A 6,886-nucleotide genomic window follows, 5' to 3' on the forward strand; every position below is an offset into this window, starting at 1 on the left:
GAAGGGAAAGGGAGAGATAGAAACATCAATGATGAGAAAGAATCATTGATCAGCTGCCTCCTGCACGCCCAACCACTGGGGATTGAGCTGGCAACCCAGGCATGTACCCTGACTGGGAATCAAACTGTGACCTCCTGGTTCATAGGTCGATGCTCAACCACTGAGCTATACCGGTCAGACCATAACATTGAATTTTATAGATCCATTACATTTTAATCATGTCTTTATTGTTGTGTCTTTGTATTTTTTTTTCTGCTTTTCACTTTTATAAATAACAACACAATTAACCTTTTTTGTCCAGAATGTTTTTTTTACACAATGTTTTTACCAGATAGCTATCTTAGATTATTTTGAATATCCCTTCTTAGGATAGATTCTTTGAATGAGGATTATTGATTTTGTCCTATGAGATTTTTTTTAATATATTTTTATTGATTTCAGAGAGGCAGGGAGAGAGAGAGTCAGAAACATCAATGATGAGAGAGAATCATTGATCAGCTGCCTTCTGCACACCCCCTACTGGGGAACTAGCCCACAACCCAGCATGTGTCCTTTACTGGAATCGAGCCCAGGACCCTTCAGTCCACAGGCTGTCGCTCTATCCACTGAGCCAAACCAGTGAGGGCTGTTGTATGAGATTTTTAAAGCTCTTGAAACCATTCCCAAATTACTTTTATTTAAAAAGAAAAAAGATATTTTTAGAGTAGTTCTAGGTTCACATTAAAATTGAGCAGAAAGTACAGAGAGTCCCCATGTACTCATTGTCCCCACACATGCATAGTCCTTCCTACTGTCAACATTCCCCTCCGGAGTGACACGTTCGTTAGAATTGATGAATCTACATTTGCCCATCATTACCGCCCAAAGTCCACAGTTTACATCAGAGCTTGCCCTTGTACATTCTATGGGTTTTAACAAATATATAATGACTGTAACCATTGTAATATCAATAGTTTTACTGCCCTAAAAATTCTCACTATTTCATCTATTCTTTCTTTTTTTCCTCCCTAATCCCTGCCACTGATGATCTTTTAAACTGTCTCCATAGTTTTTCCTTTTTCAGTATGTTATATACTTAGAAATGTATACTATATATAGCCTTTTCAGATTTTTTTCCACTTAGTAATTTTAGCTACTTCTGTGTTATGTCATGGGTTGGTAGCTCATTTCTTTATAGTGCTGAATAATATTCCACTGTCTGGATGTACCACAGTTTATTTATCCATCCACCTACCAAAAGACATCTTGTTGCTTTCATTCAGATTTGGGTAATTATGAATAAGGTTGCTATAAACATCTGTGTGCAGATTTTTCATACATTTTTAAGTTCTTTGGGTAATTACCAAGGTGTTCAATTGCTGGATCATGTGGTAAGAGTATGTTTAGCTTTGTAAGAAACTGCCAAACTGTCTTCCAAAGTGGCTGTACCATTTTGTATTCCCACCAGCAATGAATGAGAGCTCCTATTGCTCCACGTCTCATCAACATTTGCAGGTCCCTGATGGTACATGATGCCTGACGTCCTTCATGTTTTGTTTTGTTTTTTTGGAATCTGTATATTTTCTTGAGTGAGGGGTCTGTTCATATTATTTGCCCATTTTTAACTTGGGTTGCTAGTTTTCTTATTATTGAGTTTTAAGAGTTATTTGTATATTTTGGATAACAATCTATTATCAGTTATGTCTTCTGCACATATTTTTTCCTCAGTCTGTGGCTTGTATTCCAAATTGCTTTTTCAAATAATTTGTTCTATTATGATTTGACTTCAAATATCAGAAACAAGTTGAGTAAAAAACAGTGGTGTATTTTTAGGAGATATGGGTGTTTCTTGGAACTCACAGAAAAGGTCAGGCCATAGGCAGAGACTGAAGAAAAAATGGAAAGCCATTTGCCACATCTCTCTGACTCTCTTACTCTTTTTCCATGTCTCTCATTTTTCACACTTTCTACAAAACAGCCTGGCTGATTTTTCATTTATGCTACCTCACAGATTTCCAGATCACACCTTAAGCGTTTAGCCAGGTAAAGAGATTACTTGCTGCTTCTCAATCTACACTATGAGAGAAACATTCTTATTGGCTATGGCTATTGGTGTATTGCAACATGGTTCCTGTGCCCACACTTGTAAATGAATGGGCTTGCAGTGGGAGCATTCAGGCATTTGTAGGTGTTGAGAAATTATCTGGAAAGACTTCCTTAAAATGTAATTGGTGCTGTTTTACCATTTTACAATAGCACCAGTAGAGTAAAATTGACACTTTTTTTTCATTCTCAATGTCAGTAATGAAATCTAAATGTTAAGGCTTTATTAGTCTGATAAGACAGTAGCATTTATTAATTCAATTTCAATTTTCAATGCTAATATGCTACATTTCATATATATATTATATATTTGTATTTATCATTTCATTAATTAACAGATAGCATATTTTGTCCTTTTATTTAACACCCTTCAGTTTTTATGATCAATTTGTGTTTTTTAAATATATTAAATATATTAATTTTTATTGTTTTTATAATTTTATGATTAAATATTTTCTAATTTTTTGCTTGTATTTTATTTTTATTTTTTAAAATATATATTTCATTGATTTTTTTACAGAGAGGAAGAGAGAGGGATAGAGAGTTAGAAACATCGATGAGAGAGATGCATCGATCAGCTGCTTCCTGCACACCTCCTACTGGGGATGTGCCCACAACCAAGGTACATGCCCTTGACCGGAATCGAACCTGGGACCTTTCAGTCTGCAGGCCAACGCTCTATCCACTGAGCCAAACCGGTTAGGACTTTGATATATATAATATTTTTTATATAAACTAAATACATTGATGTTTTATTTTGTGCATATCTTAATGATTTTAAGTTTTATTCTCACTCATCCAGTGTTTTTTTGTTTGCTGGCTTGTTTTGCTTTTTGTTATTTTTGAACCTTAAAAATTCCTCAAGATTTTAAGCTGCCACATTAATTAGATTTCTAGATGTTATTTATAATTGCTTAAATACTAATAAAATTGGTAGCACAATCTGAAAACTATCAGATAAATAAAAGAAAAATCTACTTCAATTTAAAATAATGAAAGAAAATATAGTAGAATTCTTGGTCAGGAATATTTATTAGTCTGGATCATTCCCTGTACCTCCTCTCCAAGTAAGCAAAGGATAATTTAAAAAATACACTGTTTGAGTTTTATCATAATGATTACATTTTAAGACAATATATAAGCCCAGAAAAATGTTATTAAAAATAATATTCAAACCTATTTATCTCCAAGTATAGAATTGATATTTTTTTTCTTTTTCATGTCTGTGCTTTCTAATTTTTCTACATTTTGCTTCAGATGAAAAGTACAGCATAATGATTCAGTATGTGCTAGTTTCTGGAGCCAAATTGGGCTTGAACCCAAGCTTTATATCTTAATTGCTATGTACTGATTGGCAAGTAAACTTTATCTTTTAGTGTCTCAGTTTATCTTATGTGTAAAATGAAGATAATACTGATTCTTTTTATTTTTTGTGGAACACGTCACAGGATTTGCTGGACACCCTTATGCAGGGGCCATGCAAATCTCTCTTCTCTGTATCGTTCCAACTTAGTATATGTGCTGCCGAAGCCAACACAATAATACTGATTCTTGTTTCATTTAGAAAATGGCATGTAATAAATTTTTAATAAATGTTAGCACTTATTAAGTGAATTTTTATAATAATGAATATTTATGACTATTAAATCAATGTGCTTTATGAGTATTATTTCAATTTATCATCTCATTAATGCAGTGAGGTAGGTATCATTTTACAGACTAGGAAACTGAGTCATAGAGAGGTTAAAGACTTACCAAGAGCTATATAATAAGTAGTGGAGCTTATATGAGAATGCAAGTTGTTTAAGCCTTATATTGTATTAGGAAAAGGTATGTTGATACTGAGATTTATTTAGTTCTAGTTCCATATCTATATTTATGTATATCTCTGTATAGGTTTTTTGTTTGTCACATGGTTTCTGAGAGATAAAATGGGAGGAAAGGTAATTCTTTAAAACACGACACTATTCTCTTGATCTGGATCTCTATATAAGGCTGTATTAGCACCCAGTACATTACATAAATAATAGCAATATTATTTCTTGTATGGCAATGAACTAACACTGCTAAATAATTTAACTCTATTCAACAATGTGTTCAATTTCTGTTAATAATTTATTCTTCACCAACTTGCTATTCAAATCACATTAAAACTAATTAGAATATGTGGTTATTGCTCTCTCTCTCTCTCTCTCTCTCTCTAACATATATATATGTATATATGAGAGAGGGAGAGAGAGAGAGAGAGAGAGAGAGAGAGAGAGAGAGAGAGAGAGAGAAAGAGAAGAATTAAGAGGGGGCATTACCATCAAGATATGAAAATGAATCTAAATTAATTTATTCAGTTAGTCTAAGTGGCAATAAAATGTAGTATTCCCACAACTCATAACTTTTGAAAAGATGATAAATTTTACTCAAAGCAGTTTTTTTAAGAGAAAGATTATAGAGCCATATGGACTGAAAAGTAACTCAGTCACATTGGAAGCAGACATTATTTAAAGCACACGTCAGTCTTGCATGCCATGTGTGGCTCTTTATTGATAATGAAAGCGGCGATGATATGCAGATTATTCCGTTTATTCTTGCTTAAATCTTTTCCTATCCAGAAATCAAGGTTCTTTATTGCCCAAGGAAGAGATAATGACAATGGCTTGCAAGCCTGCTGAAGATGAATGCTCCCTTAATGCTGCCTGAAGGGTAAACTTATCACTTAAGGGACCTAAACGTCAAGGTGAGACACTGACTTAGGAACGATGCTCGCCCGTAAGAGCATATCCCTGTTGTACTAGAGTTCATGGGTAAATTTATCACTTCCCTCACTCATGTAAATAGAGTAAGTCTTGTCTAAACAATGAGCTGCTGTGTCTGAATTAATCTAGTTGGAAAACCTCTTTGCTTCCAGTTTTATTAGACAGCATTAACACATTCTGCGCACAGGTACATACTGGAGTGTATAAATCTTTCACAAAAGATGTTCGCTATTGGAACCTGAATTAGAGAACATATATTTTTATTCACTATACTCATGATATAAAAAAACATGATTAGCTTCTTAGTAGTCATACTGGGTAACACAAGGATATCATATGGTGTAACAAGAAATGAATACAGAACACAGCAACTTAATTGGTATTGTGCCGAAAGAGCCTGACTCCTTTTTCATCTAAGCATCTCTGAAGATGAAAGAAGCAGAATGCTTTCCTCAGTTACAGCAGCGAGATTATTTAATTATAATCATCTGGCCATGGCTTAGTTCATGACCCAAGATAATCTAACGTAGGGGTTGTAGAAGGGAGACAATGTAGACAGGGGTGCAAAGTAGGGGAAAGAAAAGTGTTTCATTTCCTCTGATAGAGATCAAAGGCTACGTTTGATTATTTGGGAGTGCCTTGTGTTTTGTGCTGTTTTTGAGGAGGGCCGAATTATGTTGAATAAAAATTCAATCACTTCTGTGTACTCCCAATGTTTGGTTAAAAAAAACCACAAAAGTGTAGGGAAGCAAAACATTATGGATCACAGTGAAGAATGACAAGTCTTTTAGAAGACAGATTCATACCACATTCTTTAAGACTACCTGTCCGAAAATGTTATCAGTACCATTTATGTCTTCTTCTGCTTATTTTCCTTATTCTACCATGTTTAAAGTATAATTTATGCTGCTTTCATCTTTTCTACTTATCATGAAGAATGTTAGATATGTGGATTATTAAACAAATTTATTTACATTTCTTTGAAAATACTTATTTTATATTCTTGTAGTGTTAATATCACAGAAATTTTGTGATATAAATCTCTTCACATATTTTTATCAAGTACTAGCATTCTTCAGTATAGTAATTGAACAAGTGTGGAAGTAAACTCAAGTTTCTTAAGTGTCGTTATGAAGCAACCAGAATGTGTCTCGGCAGGAAAGCTTAGAAAGAACAGATTAAGACAATTTATAGAATACTTCCTCATGACCTGAACAACAGTAATGAGCCATATATGTGGTATGTGTGTATACATTTATAAATAATTAACTGTCTAGATCTTAGTTCTCTTAGTAAAAACAAAGGTAATTACATTCTTTTTGACAGGAGCCTAGAAGTTTAATTAAGAAAAATTGAAGTGCTCAATAAAGGGTAAGTAAAATTAGAATTTTTCTCCCTGAGAGAGAATTTCTGTCTTGTTAATTAATTCTAGATTAATTCTGAAAATAAAAACCATTCTGTTGAACCCTGAAAAAAAGAACTCTCTTAGAGAATAAAGCTCTTCTTCCCATGGTTCTCAGAAAACATGTAAGTATAAACAAAGTATTCTGACAAAATTTTTCAAACTAGATTAGTTAAATTTTGAATTTTAAAGGATCATATATAATAAGAGTAAAACAGTGAACTGACCTGGAAATGTTTATGACAATAAATAAATAAAACCAGTGACATTGATATTCTTGGGATATTATGAATAAATAAAAATTAAAAAGTTTTTATAGAGTCATTTAATGAAACATATAATTGAATCTAACTAAAATCACTTAATTACTTCCCTCTATAAAATAAAGGTACAGTATATATTAGACTGAATGTAATTATATTTCTAATGAAAAAGTGAATTAGTGACTCAGAAGTCATGAGTGATGAAGGATTAAAATATTGACAATATTTACGAAATATAAAAAAACAATTATTTTATAAAATACGTTCCCCTTTAATAATAACACATATTGATTATTCATATACAGTGAAATAAACATCTTTCTTACTTATCTTACTGTAACTCTACATATTTTTAAGAAGTCAAGTAGATTGAGTGGGAGAAAAGAGAT

The 6,886-nt window shown here is 32.7% G+C and overlaps 1 non-coding gene across 1 annotated transcript; it reads right to left on the reverse strand.

Annotated features, from left to right (window-relative positions):
- Positions 1 to 3,508: 3,508 nt before the first annotated feature.
- LOC139004613 (U6 spliceosomal RNA) lies at positions 3,509 to 3,619 on the reverse strand. Its single transcript, XR_011470474.1, has one exon. It is a non-coding gene; the product is annotated as a U6 spliceosomal RNA (small nuclear RNA).
- Between the last annotated feature and the right edge of the window lie 3,267 nt (positions 3,620 to 6,886).

This window comes from Myotis yumanensis, unplaced genomic scaffold, assembly GCF_028538775.1.
Source record: "Myotis yumanensis isolate MYYU_CA2020_CCGP unplaced genomic scaffold, mMyoYum1.0.hap1 SCAF_2, whole genome shotgun sequence".
NCBI classification, from domain to species: Eukaryota; Metazoa; Chordata; class Mammalia; order Chiroptera; family Vespertilionidae; genus Myotis; species Myotis yumanensis.